Source organism: Cyprinus carpio, chromosome B4, assembly GCF_018340385.1.
Source record: "Cyprinus carpio isolate SPL01 chromosome B4, ASM1834038v1, whole genome shotgun sequence".
In the NCBI taxonomy this organism is placed as follows: domain Eukaryota; kingdom Metazoa; phylum Chordata; class Actinopteri; order Cypriniformes; family Cyprinidae; genus Cyprinus; species Cyprinus carpio.
The window spans coordinates 11,695,293-11,715,876 of record NC_056600.1 but is presented as its reverse complement, the minus strand read 5'-3'; positions in this window follow the sequence as shown (position 1 = coordinate 11,715,876).

Below are 20,584 nucleotides of genomic sequence, written 5' to 3'. Positions count from 1 at the left end.
TTTGGAGATTCCAAATGAATTTGTGAGGTCAATCTAAAATAAGCAAGGAAAAAAAGCAACTTTTCACCATGTCCTCTGAGAACAGGAAAGTTTAAACTGTTACTGTTTCTAATTTTCCATCTGTTTGTGTTCGAAAAACAAGAAAGGTACTGTCAGTTACCATTGATTTATTATTAAAATTAATAGCACAATACTAATTTTTTTCAACCTAGGCTCATTGAAAAAAAATCCCTCAACCTAAATTTCTCTAAAAACCTGCCTATTCTCACATGTAACTGCAGTTTCTAACTGAACTGAGCACTAGTGGCTGTTTAATACAACAATTTGTATTCATTTTCACACAAATTATGATTAGTGCAGATTATCAATAAATAAAGACTTATTTTCATGTGGTTCCTTGAACAAAAATATGTAATGACCTCTACACAGTTTTATCACAGTGCATGATTTATAAACAAATACATTTCGGTGTTTGTGTCACATAAACAGATCCATATATATGGTTTTCTGACATAGTAAACTTGCTCAGTAGCTCACCTGGTGCAGCATTGCATCCATTGAAAAACAAATCAGGACAAAAGCAAGCTAAAATGCCATGGTTTCATCAGAAAATTTATTTTTATCTCACATTTTTTTTTATTAGCATCATCTGATAAATTTATGGTAGGTTTAGTGTACGTCATTCACTGGTAATTTCACTTTGAAAGTGTTGCAAAATGTTATATTCAATGTTATATTATTTAGCAGAATTTATGTCTCCACAGGCAGGTTTTTTCCATTGAGTTTTCATCGAAACTGTCCCACATTCATTCACTAAAACACCCTCGCACGCCTGCAGCAGAATGCTTCGCTACTGCAATACACAGTACTGCATCGAGCACCTGAAGCAGGATAGCTGCATTATGACACACCTCTGCAGTCCGCATGACACGCACCGCACACACCATGAATACCCACACAAACTTTTCTACAAGTGTGTTTCCTCCTTCTCAATCTCTTTCTCCCAGCACACACACACCAGCAGATACAGTTCGATATCATGTTCACATTTAATGGCTTACATTTGTTCACAGTTATTAAAATATCTCCAATGTCACACCCACATCAACAAACACATATTCACCATTCACTCTGAAACCCGGCCACAAATAAGCATGATTCATTTTGATGAGCTGCACACGTGAAATTGTGAAGACGCAGCAGTATCTGATCGAACATAAGCAAATGTGTCTGTCAGCACAGCCTGAGAAAGTCCTGATGAGGTTAAGTTTCAAATAAGTGTCTACTGTACTGATGACATTGCATTACAGACAGGATCCAACTATCTATCTATCTATCTATCTATCTATCTATCTATCTATCTATCTATCTATCTATCTATCTATCTTAACATTTTTTTCTTTCACTTGACGAGTTTGAGTTTTAGACCCTGTTGACCGGCATAAGCATGTGAATGAAAACACATCCTGTGCTATGCACCACATCATTATTTCATGAAGATGTTGGTGGCATCTCATGTTCCACAGCAGGCAAGTGTGACAGGCTTGTGATCTGCAGCTCTTTTTTTGTAGAGCAGAATGACACACCTCTTGAAGGAACAGCAGGTCTGGGGATATAATGAATGGGTGAGGAGGATACATTACAGACAATACACAAAGCGAATGAAAGAGAGAGAATAAAAACAAGCCAAAACTGTTGTCAAACACCCAAGAGGAAAAAATATTTTGATGTCTTGTCATATATGTTAGTACATGCTATCCTCATTAGCTTAATATACATTTCGCCCCCAGAGCGGCCCATATGTTGTAACGTTTTATGCTGTGGCCAACTATTTGGACACCACTTATAAAGAGCTTCAGAAAGAAACTGAGGTGATTAGAGGCAGAGAGACAGATAAAGATGGCAAGGAATACAAATGGAAAGAGATGGAACCTGAGGGAGGGATTTGCTCCTGCCAAAGTTTGTCAGGTGAAATACAGTTTAGCAAAGACCTCCTCCTCTCTCCTTCCTGTTAGTGGAGCTGGCTTTTATCAAGATCACCAGCTGCCTGGAAGAACTTACTGAGATAGAGACTGAAAAAAGAAAGCGAGCAGGAAAAGATCAACTTTAAAAGCCATATTGGTGAGTGTAGTGTGCACTCGCCTGGGGACCAGCTGACAGAAAATGAAAAAGCAATTTTTTTTTGGTCCTATATGTTGTTCTTTTGTCCTTGATTTGGCAAAACAGATGGAATAATAAGGTCCTAATCATACTGAGGAAGAGCTTTCTTAAAAGCGGGAATCAAATTCTTATACTTATTTTCATTTTATTTAAAAACTCGACAGCTACTAGATTTAGGCTTTTGGTTCTTGTGAGACAGATGTGTTAAAATCAGTGATCTGAAGACAGCGTCTTGCTCTCTTTCTCTCTTTCTAATCACACTGAATAAATTTAGCAGCACGTTTTAACTGATCTCCAAAGAACTGCTAATTAAAGGTAAATCAATCTGCACTGTGTAAACCTCTGTGCTAATAGAGCATCGATTTAATCTACATCATTTAGCTCATTTGAGGTTGTTTATGCTTTACAATCTTGTAAATGTGCCAGTATTTTATTGTAGCATATGGTGTGCTTCTTTGAGGAACAACAATGGAAGAAAATACATATTAGTCCTAGTTTTGTGATAGTATTCTGGTCGTCTGTGATGAATCATTTTATGATAACCGATTTAATCATGATTATTGTGGAAAATCTGTCAGTGCTGATGCATATTGTGCTTACAGACTGACGTGAATTATTCTGCACAGTTTTGAGGCAGACGGCCATTGTTATATTAAAGTTGGCCTCATCAGGAGAAGTGGGAGCAAAATACTCTTCTTCCATTAGGTTTTCTGAAGGCAATGTGTTAAATGTCCTATAATAAGGACAGAGTGATGTAAGAATGGATGTGTGCCATGAGCAGCAGAACACAACCAATGAGTAACAAAGGCTGAAAGGCTTTGGGCAAGGTAAAGGAGCCTCAGGAGAGAAAAGCTATAGTTTCACAGCTGTACCTTAAACGTTTAATAGCTGGGACACTTTTAAAGTGCCAGTTCATCACTATACTTTTTAGGTTGGGCTATATTTTATACATCAGTTCTTAAAAGTACAATGTGCAATGTGATTCAAATGTATACAGTTATAGTATAATAAATGAAAAATTATAATTATATAAAATTATATTTGTATATTTAATATTAAGTCTAATAATTGTTATAATGAAAGTAATATATTACTAAAATTAGAATATTACAATATAAGATGAAGTGATAATAATGACAATAAAAATATATGAAAATATATAATAACAGTTAATAATAATATATTTATATACAATTATGATTGATTGTTTAAAATTGCTGAATATATTGCTAACTGTATGTATGTACATATTGCGTAAAATGTGTAGTGCTAACTGTAAGTATGTCTAATAGTACACTGTGTGTACTGACTATATGTATGTGCATATTACACATTTTCACCTGTTGAAGTCTGTATGGTTATATGTTAACTGTTTCTGCAATTGTCTGGAGCCCGCTCCCAAAGAATTTCACTCACCAGTTTCACCAAGGCACAGATGTGACAATAAAAGTGACTTGACTTGACTTGACTATAAATAATTGTAAATAAATAATATAATATATATTAAAAAAATAATAATTTATACATAGTTTATAATTTTAAATAGATTAATAATTTGAAACCACTACTGTTAACTATTATTATTAATACAATTAATCATACACATATAGTTTGTATACAAAAAAAACTTCTGTATACAAATCCTCCAAATTTTCATAGATTTTGTGATCATACTTCTGTCATAAGGTTTGCACCTCATTTGCTAAATTAATGTTTTTGTTTTTTGCTTTGTCCAGATGTCAGTTGAACTGTACCAGTCAGACAAAGCTCGGTGAATTCATTTGGTTATCGTGATTTCGGGAGTTTGCAGATCATTGACGCACAAAGTAAGGGTTTAGATAATATGTTTAATTTAGAAGAACTCCTCCCTGATATTATTTGGATATGTTTAGAGATGGCAAGCACTGTCATCACCGCCGCTCTGTTGCCATGGCAAGACAAACACAGCTGTTTACAATACTTCATTTGAAAGACTGAATGAGTGTTTGTGTCAATATACAGTTTATTATACAGAAGCAAAAACAAAGAATTTTCGGTAGCACTTTATTTTACAGTCCTGTTCCTCATGTACATACTATGTACTTATTTTAGTAATTACAATAACTATGTAATAACTAGGTACTAACCCTACCCCATGTAGTTACCTTGTATTACCAGAACTTTCTTAGATAAATACACTGTAAGTACACTATAAGTACATATAAGTACACGTACTGTAAAATAAAGTGCAACCGAATTTTCTGTCTTCACATTACATGCCCTAAAATTTGGCCATTGCCAAATTATCTACAATAGTATCATAATATATTTTTGAATTATATATATATATATATATATATATATATATATATATATATATATATATATATATATATATATATATATATATATATATGCTTGCAAAAATAATTTAATCAGATACAATTCACTGGTCCGGCCAACATCTTTGAAGGTGGCATAGATGTATCCAGATGTTCACTTCCCTAATGATGAGTTTCATTCAAGTCATTCAGCACCTGACAAATGCATTTGATTGTGATGTAATGTTAAATCTAAGTGGGAGGAGAAAAGGAGAAAAGTAAATGAATGGACCAGTGTGAGGGGCGTGTGGGTGGAGGACAAGATCTATTTTTGTTCTTCTTTTTTTACACAGGAGTTGGAACACATGACTATAAAGCATTACAGCTGGACTCTGAGGAGAACATGTCTGAAGATGCAGAAATATAGTGCTTTTCCAGGCTCAAACACAGTACAACATTATGTGCCTGTCTCTAGTAACTATGGAAACACTTTGACTTTTCTCCATTTTTTTTTTCACTTAACTGCAGAACTAGCTAAGTATCCCTGCTTAATTCAGTCAAAAACTCTCATTTTGGTCTGGTTTATGTTGGTTTAGCTGGTCGGCCAGCTGGTTTGGAGACTGTCCAACCACCTTAGGCTGGTTTCAGTTGAAATTTCAGTTAATAATTCATGCATTCATAATTAGTGTCAGTTCCCTTTATGCTCAAACATCAAACTCATAACCACTACTCCCTTTCCTTTAATGTAGGTCTCCCTGTCTTCATGTTTGCTGCATAGTATCTTCACAAGGTCATCGAGGCATAGATCCATAGAAAGTGCATGCTAACATGTCTTTCGAGGACAATTGGTATAAAGAGATACATCCCCTCAGGCTCTAAAGAACCGCTGGCCGATGTCCAGACCTGCACGACAACTGAAGGTGACACCAGACCTGAGACAGTGGCATTGCTGATGCTTTTGCTGTGATTGTGACTGTCACACAGCCAATTAATTTATTATTGGTACCTGCAGAAAGCTGGCTGATGGATATGTGCAGGTTATGGGATATTACCAACCACTCATGTGGGATGAAAAAAGATTAGAGGTGGATGGAAATGGATGCTAAAGGGGCAAGAGCTTTACAGGCCAAAAAGAATCTAAAAAGAGTTTAGAACTCCTGGAACGATTATAAGACTATCTTCGTTTTGATGCGATTAAGCCTGTTAATCCAACCCAAGAGTGCTGGAAGAGGACAGAGTTTAAAGGCGCACGCAAACACAAAGCAGCTGCTTTGGCCCCATTTTTTGCGTTTATTAAGAATGTTGTTATTTTTATTTTTTTTTTTTATTTAAAAAATAATAATTTTTTTTTTTGTTGATGCATGATTAGTAGTGGTGCTGTTTGGGGCTTACTGCTACGCTCTTGCTTTTCCTAGAAAAGTGCACGGCGCAATGAAAGTATTTATGAGATTAACCTACGGCAAAACAGAAACAATCGCTCTCACATCTACTTTTCTCTGAAAGTTTAACTGTGGCATTATTTTTTGTTGTGGCATTACCTGATTTGCGTAATTGCTTTAGTTGAATCAGGTGCTAAAACAACACAAATGAGTAATGCAATCAGTGGACGCAAGTGAGCATTTTTGAACATTAATTGAGTGGATAATACAGTAAATGTCGGTATACACGGTCAGCTTTTCTGTTTCCTATACTGCATAGTTGTCAGGATGTAGCGGTAACCTTGGTGATGCATCTGCTCTGGTAAAGTGGGCCTTAGGATTCGAGAGCAATTTCATAAAATGATTTTCTCTTACTTTTCATTAGAGGCTGATTGCATTGGGATAGACTCATTTAGAAGCTTATTAGAGTGAAGCTTGAGGAGAATCTAGAAATGTAATGACATTATGTTCTGTCAGTCGTATCTTTTCTTCACCTGTGTCTTCACACACTGAAGAAAATACTGTGATTTTACTAGGCTCTCACAGACCCGCCATCTTTTTCTTCAGAGGAATTGGTTGTGGGAAGCTGATGTGACACTTTCCTCCTGGAAAAGTAGTAATGAACTAAATTTGCATTTCCTAAAGGAAATACCAGTGCAGGAACACGGCAAATGAATAGTATTAAATATGTAAGGAAGTTTAGCCCTTGGTGAGTAAATGAAATGGCCTTTTAGAGCCGATTTTCTGTCATCCTATCAATCAAATAAAATATTTAAAAATATAAAATATTTAAATATTTAAAAAATAAAGAAATGTGGTATTTTATGCTACTTTGTTTTATATAAATATGTTAATTTTATTAATTGTGTGTGTATTAGACTAAAATTAAAATAAAAAATAAAAATATAATAAAATAAAAATAAATTATAAATTATAAATAAATAAAAAAATATATATTTAAAAATAAGATTAGATAAAAAATTTATAGATAGTTGAATAATAATAAAAAAAATGTAACCAGGATAGTTAAGGAATATCAGTATATTGCTGTCACACAAGCTCTGCACAATGATATACATCTTTCTTTTATATCAGGTCTACATATAATAAAATCCCTGTGTGTATGTAGTTAGACCTGCACAATCCAGTTTATCCCAAGCTGGAACTTCTGAATATGTGCAAAACCTATATTTCTAAAACTATGTTCCAGTTCTTAATCTCCCCTCATCTCGCGACACAGGGCAACAGGTGATGCTTGGAGATACTTCACACGGCCTCATTTGCATTGATGGCAGATTGCAATCAACAGGTCAGACGAATAATTAAAGAGGAAAAAGGATTGGGGGGCTGAATGATGAAGAGGGGTTGAAATGATTATAAGCATTGTACCGAATGCAGGTTTGAGCTTTGAAGGAATATCCTCATCAACACCACCATCATCATCACCTTCGTCCATCTTAATGATTGGTGTTTGTATGAATGATGCTTCCTCTCAGCTAATCAGGAGTATGCATGAGTACCCTCGCTTTCTCGAGCATTTAATCAGGCCTAATCAGTGTTAAAATTCTGCTCGCCTTCTACTAGTATACGTGTTCACATCTTAAAAAAAAACATGTATCACTAAGCAGCTCAGAAAAATGCATTTGATATTCTCATGCTATTTTTCTTTCAAAAAGAAACTTGGCTTCCTTCAAAAACAAGCCAGACATTTCCATCCTTTTTAGCTCGCAGAGTGATTTGCCACCGTTCGAGCGAGAGCAGCAAGAGTGTCCTTTATGCCAATGCCTGGTGTATCATTGACCCATGAATTGTATTTGCTGATAGGTCACCATCTGTCACCCTGGACCAGATGAACAGGCTTCGGGATGGAAAATGTTATCACTGAAATAGCAACATGTGGATTGAGGGAAGTTTTGGGAGCTACAGGACAATTGGATCCCTGGAGACAAAAAGGGCCCTATTAAATGGACCATTTTTTCCTTTGCTGAATTCTGCTGAAAACTATTCTCACCAAGCTTTGACTGGCATCGCTGTTAATGAGAAAACGAGATCCACAAAGTCAATAAACTTAATCAGGTGGAGCTATTTTCTGAATGATAAGGCTGAGAAGCAGGGGAATGTTGAAACCATTAAGAATCCTTTAAATGTTATTAATTGTCAAAGCTGCAGTGGCTGGGAATGTGTTGCAATTACAGTGTTTACAAAGTTAAATCGATGTCGTTGATGGAGGAACATGCAGTCAGGGGGTTTCTGTAACTTGAATATAATAAAAAAATAAGAAAGAAAAGAAAGCTTGGCTAACTGGAAAAACCCTTTTGCAACTTTTTTTTCGCATTATGATATTTTGATTATAATAATGCACTAATGTTAAAAGTGTTTTATGGACATAGCATAGTGCCGGGTAACAAATTTAGGTTATAAAAATGTTGTGGGAACATTGTTTTGAAATGTTTCTCATATTTCTTGTCCTAGTTATAAAGTTATTTAAAGGCTACAAAAACATTTCTTACAACATTTTACTAACTTTGTTTTCACTCTAAATATAACATTATTTGAACTTTTTCTTTATATTATGAGAACATTATAATATCCAGTTTTCTTGTTTTGATTATAACATTATTTAAAGGTATAAGAACATTTCTTACAACATTCTAACTCTGTTTACCCAAAATGTAACGTTATTTAAATGTTTATTTTTAATACTCTACAACATTAAAATGTCATTTTTCTTGTTTTGTTTGTTATTCAAAGGTTATGAAAATGTTACTTATCATGTTCATCAACTTCAAATAACATCATAAGCATGTTGTCTCTCAGGATAATGAGAATGTACTGTATATAAAATATTAATACAGAACATTCCCTATTAGCTTGGGTATTGTTTAAGGAACCATGCATAATCAAGTCTTTATTAATTGATAATCTGGCCCTGTAATCAGAATTTCTGTGTGTTTTTTTTTTAATCCCGTTTTTTTTTTTTTTTTTGTAAGAAGTAGCACGTTTTTTTTTTTTTTTTTTGTAGGAAGTAGCACGTTTGTCCAATGAGTCTGTGTTGTAAACATAAGGCTGTGATTGCAGTTACCTTTTCTGAAATTCTGTTTTTGTGTGTTAACACAGACAAGGCACTCATTTGGTCGTCCATTTCGATAAAAAAACCTGAGGTAGTTCTTTGCCCAGGCTTTTAATTTTAGCAAGAAATTAAATTATGATGGCGTGTTGACGCAATTAAGATGATTTGTACGCAGGCACTTGTTAACCTCTTATTCTTGGCTGAAAGGTTTCCATTTTGAATATTCAATCATTACATTAAGCAGCAAGACCAAAGGCCCTTCCTTCATTCAAAGAGGAAGTGGCCATCCTTACTGAAAGATTCATGCTATTGACAAGGCTTTTCATATCGCTGCATTGTTCCAAGTCCTCTTCGATGATGTCCTCTGAGATGACAGATGGCATTTGGATTTCTACCATTTTCCGAGAGTCTGATCGCTAGTGCCAGAGATTCCATGGCGACTGTACCGTGAACACAGAGACTGCAAAAGAGGTCAAGTGCTCTGAGAGAAGTGAACAGCTTCTCAGAATGAGCCGACTGTTAAGGGTCGAAGTAAACATGACAGGGTGGCAGATCACTCCAACTCTGCGCCGTAAATGTCTATGCTCTGAATGAGGATATTTAAGGCACGATGAAGCTTAAAAGAGAGGGATAGCACATTTGAAGCGATAAACTGTCTCAATAATCATTCATCTGCTTTTAATTTGTCTTAATCTTCTTTGCTGATGTTACAACACAGGCTTTTATGAATAGACAAAGTCTATAAGGGAAAACAGGACATTTCGAGGCCAATCGTTCAAGCTCTCAAAGGCATTTGTCATGATGTAGACACATTTGTTTTGGTTCTATTTACTATCTCCGAATCCTTCAAACTTCCAAAAAAGAGTGATAACCTTGGGCTCGGGTTGTAGGTGTCCTCCAGCAGTAGAATAAACAGAAACTCTAACTTGGGCTCACGGAAGGAATTTATGTATCTGGCTTCAATACAAAGAGACTGCCTGATAAGACCTGCAACGATCAGGAAGATTTGTGGAGTGAGAGAGAAAGAGAGAGAGATTCTGAATGTGTTTGCCTGTGCAAAGCATCCTATGATAAAGCACTGGCATCTGGCATCTGTGTAAAATATATTCCCTTATAATGGTAGATCTAAAATCAATATCAGTATTCTTCACGCCATAAATTCTTCCTATGTACATGAAGTCGCTATTTATTTTTTTAGCTGCTTGGCTCACCAAAAAACAGCAGTAGATTACAAGCAGCTTGCTATAAATACAATATAGACAGAAACCAGAAACTCAAGCCAATCCCCAAAAATAAGAAAGAAAATATTCAGAGAGAGTTGGCAAATTGTGCCCACTGATATTTTTACATTCTATCTGCAGTGTTTTGGGAATCATACACATTATGTAATGGTGCAAATGTACCTATAGCATTCCTGTAGCTCAAATAGCGGTGCTCACAAATGTCAAGAGTTTAATTCCCAAGGAATCTATGTTGTCTTTAAAAGTTTGAAGTTGGTATGATTTTTTTAATGCTATTTATTTTAATGAAATAAGTATGTTATGTTCACCAAGGCTGCATTTATTTGATCAAATTACACCAAAAATAATATTATCATGTAATATTATAACAATTTAAAATATCTGTTTTGTAGTTTAATATATTTTACACATATTTTTTTCCTGTGAAGGCAAAAATGAGTTTCCACAGCCATTACTTCAGGCTTCAGAGTCACATGATCCTTCAGAAATCATTCTAATATGCTGATTTGTTGCTCAAGAAACATTTCTTATCACTACTTCAGGCAGGTTAAAGTCCTGGCTTGTCTTGTCAATATCAAGGCAAAACCCCAAAAATATATATCTTAAAAAATAAAATGTGCTATGTTTCACTTTTGTGAATAATCTATAATAAGCCAAATTTTCTTAGGATAGAGGAATGTTTACTCAGAGAATGTCAGCGACTTTATAAAATACTAATAGTGCACATCTACTTCATAACATTTTGCATTTGGTTTAACCTTGACTGATAGGGTTTAATGTTTTTTCTTGTTTGTTTGTTTTTTTGGAAAATCTCACATAAAAAGTGCTGCAACTTTTTAGTGAAATCAGTTAAACAGTCTCATGGGCTGCAGGCACATCAGTATGTTTGGCCTCTAAATTTCAGTCACAATCTTTGTTCCAAACAACAATCATAAATCTTTGGACAGGGATGTTTCATGTACGCTGCACTCCCAGAGATTGTTATGCTGATGTAGCTCATGCTGTTTGTGGGTAGTTGGCATTTTCTATCAGGTCCTTCACTAGGAATTTGATGCATCGCTTTGGGGTCCAGATAAAGGGAACTTTAAAAATGCATCCATTATGTTGGCTCAAGTGGCGAGAAGAAGGAAAGGTGGATAAAGGATGAAATGTCATTCAGATGAAGGCGGGATGCTTTCGTTTCATCCACAGCTTTTCAAATAATACACCAATTCATCACAATCAGATTACCGTCCTGGATAACCAATGATTTGCCAGGGTTTTGAAGCTATCAGAGCCGAATACGAAGACGCTAGACAATGAATCCGCATGGATGAAGGTATGAAATGATAGAAAGTGTCATGAATGGCTTGATTAGGGTTAAAATTCTCCTGCATTATTATTGAACCCCATTATGAGATGCCGATTTCAGTCTCCTGGATGGCTATAAAAAGAGCATTCAGGCATGTGGGCAGCTTGCTGGTCATAGCCGCTGATATGGGGCCTCAATTTCAGAGACATAACCTCTCGGTCGAGTCCTATTTACACTGGCATTAATGGAGCTGTCGTGTCCTCTCATCTCTTTGACATACACACAATACCTGTTGTCATACTGCTCCAAAATTGTGGCCCACCTGGCTTTGAGAATAAGCTTGTCATAGGGTGGTCTGCTTGGAGAGATAACACTACGGAAACTGTGACTGGGCAGGCTGTCACGACAGAGCCTATAGTCATCGGCAACTTCACACCGGCACAACATAAAAGTCAAGCAAACACCATGGCGAGAGAAGTTGCTGTAATTTGGTTTTCCTGCTGCCCTTGTTTTAATGCTTTGTGGAAAGCGGCATTTCTCTTCATTTTTCAGTATTAGCGGCTGACATTTTACAGCTGCATTTAATCTCTGGAATTACACACAATGCCTGAAGTCTGATTTTGCACCAGCAGTGCAAGAGTGAAATGAACCGAGAACCATTCCTGCCTCTGCTTAAAGGGATAATTCACTTAAAAATGAAAATCCAGTCATCATCGTTTCCTAATGTTCATCAGTCATTTTTGCGATTCTCTCAGTGGAATACCAAAGTAGTATTGTTTGTCAACTTTGAATGTAGCAAACAAGTCATTCAGACTATAGTTATGGTATTTGTTGGTGTGTTTTTTTCATAGTTTGACAGATGTGGTCTACTACTTATATGTAGTCTACTAAAAACTAGTTGTGACTATATTTCTTGTCATTGCAACTTAATATCTTTCTATCTAACAGTGTGGTTTTCCCTCCATCCATCCATTGTCCAAACTGCTTGTTCTCTCTAGGGTCGGGGGACAATGAGGTTTTATATGAGTTTATATCTTTCTATTGTAACTTTATATCTCAAAATGTGCCCTTATATCTCAAAATTTGTCAAAATATCTCAGTGTGGCTTTGTATGTCACAATGCAGTTTTTTTAATCTCAAAGTGTGACTTTATATCTCACAATGTGGCTTTATATCTCAAAATATAACTTTATATATCAATGTGTGACTTTATATCTCAAAATACGACTTTATATCTCTCAATGTGGCTTTATATGTCAAAATATGACTTCATATTTCACAATGTTGCTTTATATATTACAGTTTTGGCTTTATATCTAACAATGTTACATATATCTTACATTGTGATCTCATGTTTACATTATTTTACACAATATTTTTAATATAGTAAAATATCTACTTTTGTGTTCCATTAAAAAAAATAACAGCACAGTGTTTAGTGACATAAACATAAGCTATAATGCGAACCATTTTAATTTGCCTGGTGTCAGTTTAATGTATGTACAAGTAATACATATATTTTGTTCCAAAGAATACTGCTGTTTCACATTACCATTTATTACCATATCAGCCTCTGACCTGTGTGGTAAAAAGAAGAAGCATTTGATGCTGAAAAAGGCCAAGTGAAGCATTATCATGAAATTATCAGACATTGCACACAGACTGTCAGCAGACTAAAAGCAACAGTTTACCCTGGTCTAGGTTTCAGTCTTTCTGGCGGAGTGCTCAGAAACACTGGATCTTTAATGAGGAAATAGTGACTCACAGCTGAGGGCTTGTGGGGTCAGTCTCATGTAGAAGCCCATGGTAGCTGGTAGAAGTCAGGTCCATTGTATGAAAACAAACATTAACTTAATAACCTTTTTAGAGTGAGAAAGAGACAATCATGATTCTGTCAGATTTTTTGCACATCTTGAGTAATATTATAAAGTAACTAATTTTAATAGCTAAAAAGTAATATTTAGCTGTCGCACACAGCTGTTTTTGCATGATTGAAAGTAAATACTTTTATTCTATTTTATTGATTTTTACACAAATTGTAGTGTTGACTGCATTGGTCAGCCTCAACCAACAATGCTACCAAAGTAATAGTAAGAAAAAAAAAAATAACCAAACAAATTGAAAAAACTTTTATTTTATTAATTAAGAGTTTCAGGCCCATTTTGTACAGTATTTGAGGACAGTGACAGATAAATATTTCTCATTTGCTTTGTTAGTTTTTCCTTTTGTAGGGTAATAGTTTAATTGTATGATTAAATATAGCTCCAGTATTGCAGACACGCTCCCTCTTCCCCCAGTATCATTATTATGGGAATATGAAGATCAGCGTGTTTAATATTGAGCTGCTGTGTTCAGGCATGGTTTTCTAAATTTTCTTGAAGTTCACTGACAGAAATCCGAGGCATGACTTTGATAATTTTAATCTCCTATGCACTCCAACAACATATAAACAGACTCAACACTTTAATAATGCAAAACACGACTTGCATCCAGCCATCAGGCTATCATCCAGAAAAAAAAAGATTTATTTAGAGAAAGTTCAAAAATCATAGAGGTTTTGATTAAAGGATTTTCATTTTGTATTACAAGTTGTATCCAGTGATACATGCTCACTGCCAGAGCTCTTCTGTTAAAAACAGGAGGAAGTAAATCCTCTGTTTATCAAACATTTGGGTTTGGCTGGAGACTCCGTGAGCATCTTTGACAACATCCGTTCCACCCCTCTATTGGTTTGTTTACAGAAAGTTAATTCAGTTGGAACCAAATAAAGCACACTTTGCAGGATGTTTTAATTTAGATTTTCACAAGGAAGCACTTCAGAAAATTTGGAATCTGTTTTAAAAACAACTTTTTAATTTCAGTTTCGATGTGCTCCTGTTGTCCCTGAACTAATCTCTGAAGAACAAGTGGGTATGTGGACAGTTAGCATAACTTATATGTACATTAAACCTGCCTTATGATGGCTTGCATACTGGAGAGCAAAAAAAAAAAAACAAGATTTATTAATCTGCGTCAGTAATGGAGCATGGAACATTGCAAGAGATAATATTTCAATTTAAACGCAGTGCCCTTGGGCCCTCTTCTTCTCTAAACACTGAACATGCAACAATTTAGCAAATTTGTGCATTTTCAGTAGCAGCAATAACTTTCAGACTGCCGTCAGCTGTCAGAAACGTCATTAAAAAAAACCAGTAGCAAGCAAACTATGAGAAGTTGATTAAATTGTCTAATCATGAAGAAAAAGTAATGAGGGTGACATACAAACCCAGTACAGAACAGAGTTTGAGGCATCCTGAATTGGCTGAATAGTATATATATATATTAAATAAAAGAAGAAGAGCAGACAGCAAATCAAAGAGAACAAGTATATGTGGAGCAGAGGGTCCATGGGAAAAAGATGGGTAGGTAATTGCTGTGTTCATGAAAACAAGATCACAGAGCATCCATCCAAAAATGCTGTGAGAGGCAGTCCTTGACATGCTTACTACAAAAGAGTGAATGAGAGCACTGCTTTCAAGTGAAAATAATACACAATTTCACTCTTTCCCAATGTTTCCTTTCTTGCAGAGCACAATAACGCAATGAAAAGAGGCCTGAATATAGTCCACAGTGCTATGTTCCAAAATCTAGTGAACTGACTACCTAGTCAGCATTTTAAGACGTCATAGGTGCACTCTAGACTCAAAGGCTAAAGTAAGATACCACATTTTGCCCAAAAACTGTGCTATTTTTATGTTTATTATAATATCTTCTTGTAAGCCTTGAAGCATACCATGGTTAAACAATATTTACATTAGCATGTGTCTAGGCTAGGCTAATAGTAAATGTTGTCAGGAGGAGTTTTAGTGTGGGACGCATGCAAAGTTGGTCAAACAAAATTGCTTGTCAATTCAGTCCATTTCAGTTAAGAGGCTGCCTCCAAGTGCATTGACTGACAGAGATTTGCAGTGACAGAGCTACCTCAAGTCATTTAATGGGAGTTTCCAATTTCTGACACCATGCTAAGCTGTGTTTGAAATCACCCCCATATCCTGTCATCCACAGCTGAATCATACAGATGTAAGTTCCCTTTTAAATTTATTTTAAAATGGTTTAATTACAAGCTAGTTTTTTAGAATGATTTTACCACTGGAGATCGCAATTAACAATGCGAGTCTAGCTGCCTTTCTGGTGCAATCAGTGTCCAAACTTGCTGATTTTTAGTGGATGTTATGGTGTGCATGCTGTGCAAAGTTGTATTTAATTTCAGTCATTTTCGAGCTTCGGGAAGCTGCCTTCAAGCCTAAAGCCATGCTTAATTCTAAGCTGTGTCTGAAATCACCCCCAAACCCTGGCGGCCACAGCTGAAACATACCGATGCAAGTTACATTTTAATTGGTTTTAAAATCAAGATGTATACAAGCTGTTTCATGACTGATTTTAAAATAAATCTAAAATCATTATTAGAAAGATCTAGTCTCGAGAGAGATCTAGACTACTAGAGCTCGCAAGCACAAACAATGCAAAAGCGGCCGCCATTCCTGCACATTTAGTGTCTGAATTCACTCACTCATTTGCTTTTATTCACTCCTTCAGGAGAACTTTATTAGTGGATTAATGTAGGAAATAGTGAATTAGGGTAGGTCTTTCTCAGTGCTGAATGCTAGAACGAGATGGTCAGTTAAATCCAAAATTTTCTACAAAAATACAAAATTTTCAAACCAAGCAGCTTTCTGTTTGTAAACGAGATGGATCCACATGACTAACTTGAATGTGTTTTGAAATCTACATGTGAAAATCTTTCGTCCTCAAGTGAAAATTCTTGATTGTTTTGATTCCTTTTGAAATTATGACAATTTGTCGAACAGCGGTAAATGTGACTACTTTATATTAAAGTTTTTATATTACCTTACAATATGTCTGTGGTGTTGCAGCGGTTTACATTACATACAGTTTAGCATTTTTGATTAATTTACAACAAAACAAAAGAAAATCTATTTTTATAATGTAATTAGATAAGCTCAGTGCTGATTAATTTTCTGTTCATTTTGTTAACTGGAATTTTGTGCAGAGGATTGTGGATGATTGGACAACACGAAGGATACACTTTATGCATACTTCAAAACACAGAACATGCTGAACAAAGGAAAAGAAACAAAGGCTGCCTTTCAAGAACCCTTCAAATTGAGGCGGCCTTCTGTGTTTGATTGCCTTCTCTCTGCATTTTTGATCAGGTACTGAGGAAGGAGGATAAGATTTTGCGAGAGGATAGAATCTTGCATGACACTGATGACATGATTGGAGCTCAACTTAATGGAAATGAGCAGTGATCTGCTGCTTGATTCAGCCTACTAGCTAGCAACCAACAACACAGTGACTCAGTGACATCCAGTGATTTAATTGCTGTCAATGTGAACACCAACATCTAGAAATGTGCCCATGTAAGCCATAGACAGCTCGGTAGATTTTAGGAGAGAGCTTCAATCTAGAGTTGAAAGGTTTTCACCTATACACACTGCTTTCTATGTCCTTGTCACTAGATAGGTATAGTACAAACACAAGTCCCGTTTCACCTGACAGTAAATCTGTAGCTATACTGTCACACATTTGAAGTACATTAGCGGTAAGTGAAAAACACAGTGAGAAAAAATAGCCCGGGCCTGGGATCTTTTCATGGCACATACAGCTACTGCCAGGTTTGTTTTAGTTACGGTGCTAAACAGAGAGACGGGCATGATGTTCCAGTCGGCCCGTTTATACAAGCTGAGAGATAAGAGCCAAACGCGGGTCTGGACTCTCTCACCTCTTCCTCCTCCATATGCACAGTCTGAGGACGCTTTGGGATTCTTCACTGAGGCGATATGCAGTTCTGACCACTTATGTCACCGTGTTTACACAAATTGCAGACATCTCAAAGTATCTGTGTGAGTGCTAATGGGGAAAAGACTAAACTGAGGCTTCAATATGCTTACATTTAATAGCACAGGTGATTACGGTAGACAGAAAATTCTCGGAGCTGCATTCACAAACTAATTTTTTTACTGCATTCCAGCCTCAAGGACTTCAATAGCTGGAAAAAGCTTTTGGTATATATATATATATATATATATATATATATATATATATATATATATATATATATATATAGTACTGTGTGCATGCTTTTAAACACTGATGTGTTTTTAACCATGGTATATGGCATGTTTTCCAGACATCCTCCCCCACTTTTGAGACCAAAAGCCATGGAGACAGGGTAAAACAAGACAGGGTGCTTCAGGTTGGTTAGCTCTGCGCATAGGTTGTAAAACTTTAACATCATCACAATCTCTGTGGAATGTATGACCGCCCTTTGCACTATGTCTACAGCTGGGAACACGAATAGCGCTCAGCAATCAAACTCAGAGGTCACTGCAGAGCCTGGCTGGCTGGAAAGCCATCGGGAGAGGATAGCATACATCAGAAAACCTAAAAAGTTAGATTATAACAATACATGTATTTAAAGTATAAAGGTGTGTTCACATAAGTGACATTTTATAGGCAAAAAAGGTCACATAGAAGTCATTTTCAAAGCAAGCAGATTTCTGTTTGTCAGCATGGTGAATCCATTTGACCAATCAGACCTGTGAAATCTGCATTGGGGAAATCTTTTGTCTGAATGCAGAAATCCTGATCACATGGATTCCTATTGAAATTACTAGATAACTAGCCCTCGAAAATTCATAAAACAATGATAATTGTGACAGCACATTGACATTTTGTTCTAAACTGTTTGGGTTGAAGAACAACATGCCTTCAAGACCTTCTGGCAATTTCATATTTCTTTCCCTCTTTTTAACAAAAGAAGTTTTTCAGGGCTAATGCATTTAACGAGGAACCAAGGATCTATTAGGTTTTAGTATTTTATCGTTGTGCTGCTGCTGAAATGTAAATGTAGTTTTTTCATACAAGCCTGTTACTTCAGTAGAAAACTAAATGAGAAGCATTTTCTTCCAAACTTTATCACTATTCTTATCAAAAGTACACAACTTGTGTATTACAGACTAATTATATGGTAAAGATTAAAAATTTAAGCTAAAAAATTATCATTGGCAATATGCTTTCATCATAATTTTTTTTTTTTTAAATTGACACCCCCAAACACAAGGGCACAAAACACACACACACAAAAAAAAGATTTGTTACACTGTGTTTTTTAATGACTTGATGGCAGCATAAATTGCAGAACAATTTGTAAAGCAACAAAATTTGAAAATCTCACAGCCTTTATTGCAGAGGCAAATGTGTAATTGCCATTGGCATCTTGAGGCATGAGAGTGCTGTATGTATAATTACTGTACTCTTGGTTGCTTTGGATACAAAAGAATCTCTCTAATACATTATATTAAGATCTAATAGGACATAGACTGATAGAGAATAGAACATAAGGCTTCCATTTGGATAAAAATGATTTATTGCTCTTACAAAACCTCAGAGTCAGAGAAAACTAAGACACGCCTTTATTCTGGAAACCAAAGCATCATTTATGAAAAAGTACCCTGTATTCATATTGACTGAAGGACGTAAGCCGATCTTTAAGAAAACATTTGCAGTTGTTAACTGCATCACATTGCAGAAATAAGTCCAAGTCTGAGTGCCTCCTACGTTGAATTAAGAAGTGATTCTCTCTCATTTAAGTTGCCATGTGATAATGAGTCTGATCCTTCTTGCCAAATCAATTAACTTAATGAGCTAAATAATATAATTTGGATAAAAATAAAGCAATGGGCCAGAGGCCAAAATTTCAAAAGATATTTTTCAAATCCAAAGCCCTAAGTATAAAATTATTGAAAAGATTACACGTCTGTTATTTTCTTTCCCGTGTCCGATGCTGAGGAGTGTGTGGGTGTGTCCTGTGGGTAATGCAGGAACTGACCAATCAACACGCACCCCTCCTCAAACACCAGTGAGAACATCTATGAAATTACTGCCAATTACAAGCAGCTGCATTGGGTTAGACAATGTTTTAAAAAGCCTCTTGAACGCTTGCTTCCAGGGAGGAACATGAATGCTGGTGGATTGAGTAGCTGGCATTAACTTTAATATGTTGTCAGTTTTGTTTTCTTTTGTTTGTTCTTTTAAATCATGCTTTATCTAACTCAAAAAAGTGATGTGTGACCCTAAGACGTTTATAATGAGTGGTTAAGTGATGCTAGTCAGATATTTTTAACATGTATTTATGTTTGTGTTTTTAAAAGTAAGTTATTTTGAAAGATTTTGCACATTTTTAAAAGATTAGCGACACATTTCTTTAGAATAACATGCACCAGTGAACTATGCCAGAAATGTGTGCAGTAAAGTTTTATTTTATGCTCTCCAACTTAATTTGATACTTACTTTGTTTTTTATACGACCATAAGCATGTTTCAAATGCTCACATTTCAGCATTACTACTCTGCACGACATTGTTGCCAAAGATAAGATTTCTTTTTGAAAAGTAATACATGAAACCTTCTGGCTGGCCAAATCAACCTCATCATAATAGACTCAGACAATCTGGCTCCCTGGCATTGCAGCAGTCCTTTTTTTATGTAAATCTCTATCTCTCTTGATCCCTCTGCAACTCTTATCAGCTAAATGGCTTTTGAGAATGTAGCAATCAATACATCAACAAGTGAATGAATGAATAACCTCCTTCAGAGTTCATTGCTAACAAAAGAAAAACCATATCAGTGTAAGGATTGCTGTTATCATGGGTTTGGTACAAAATGGAAACTGTAGAGATAAAATCAAATGGGATGTAAATGGTTATAGGGTGCTATTAAAAAAATCTATACATTATTTCCAGCATTCCTCTCATGAGAAAAAAAGATTTCTGTGAATTAGTTTTAGTTGAACAATTTTGTATGAATTTGTATGTTCATGATTCGATTTGTACAAAAACCTATGATTTTGAGGAAACAAAAGCATAAAGGTCCACCCCTAAACCTCATGGGACCATTGTACCAAAATAGACTGAGATTGTATGAATTCATCACAGATTCATCAAAATGTAAAATAAAATTACCATTACACCGTGTTGAATCTTTCTGTGATCAAGGAGTTGCTTCATACTGCTCTTGCTCTCCCTGAAGCGATTTATAATTCAG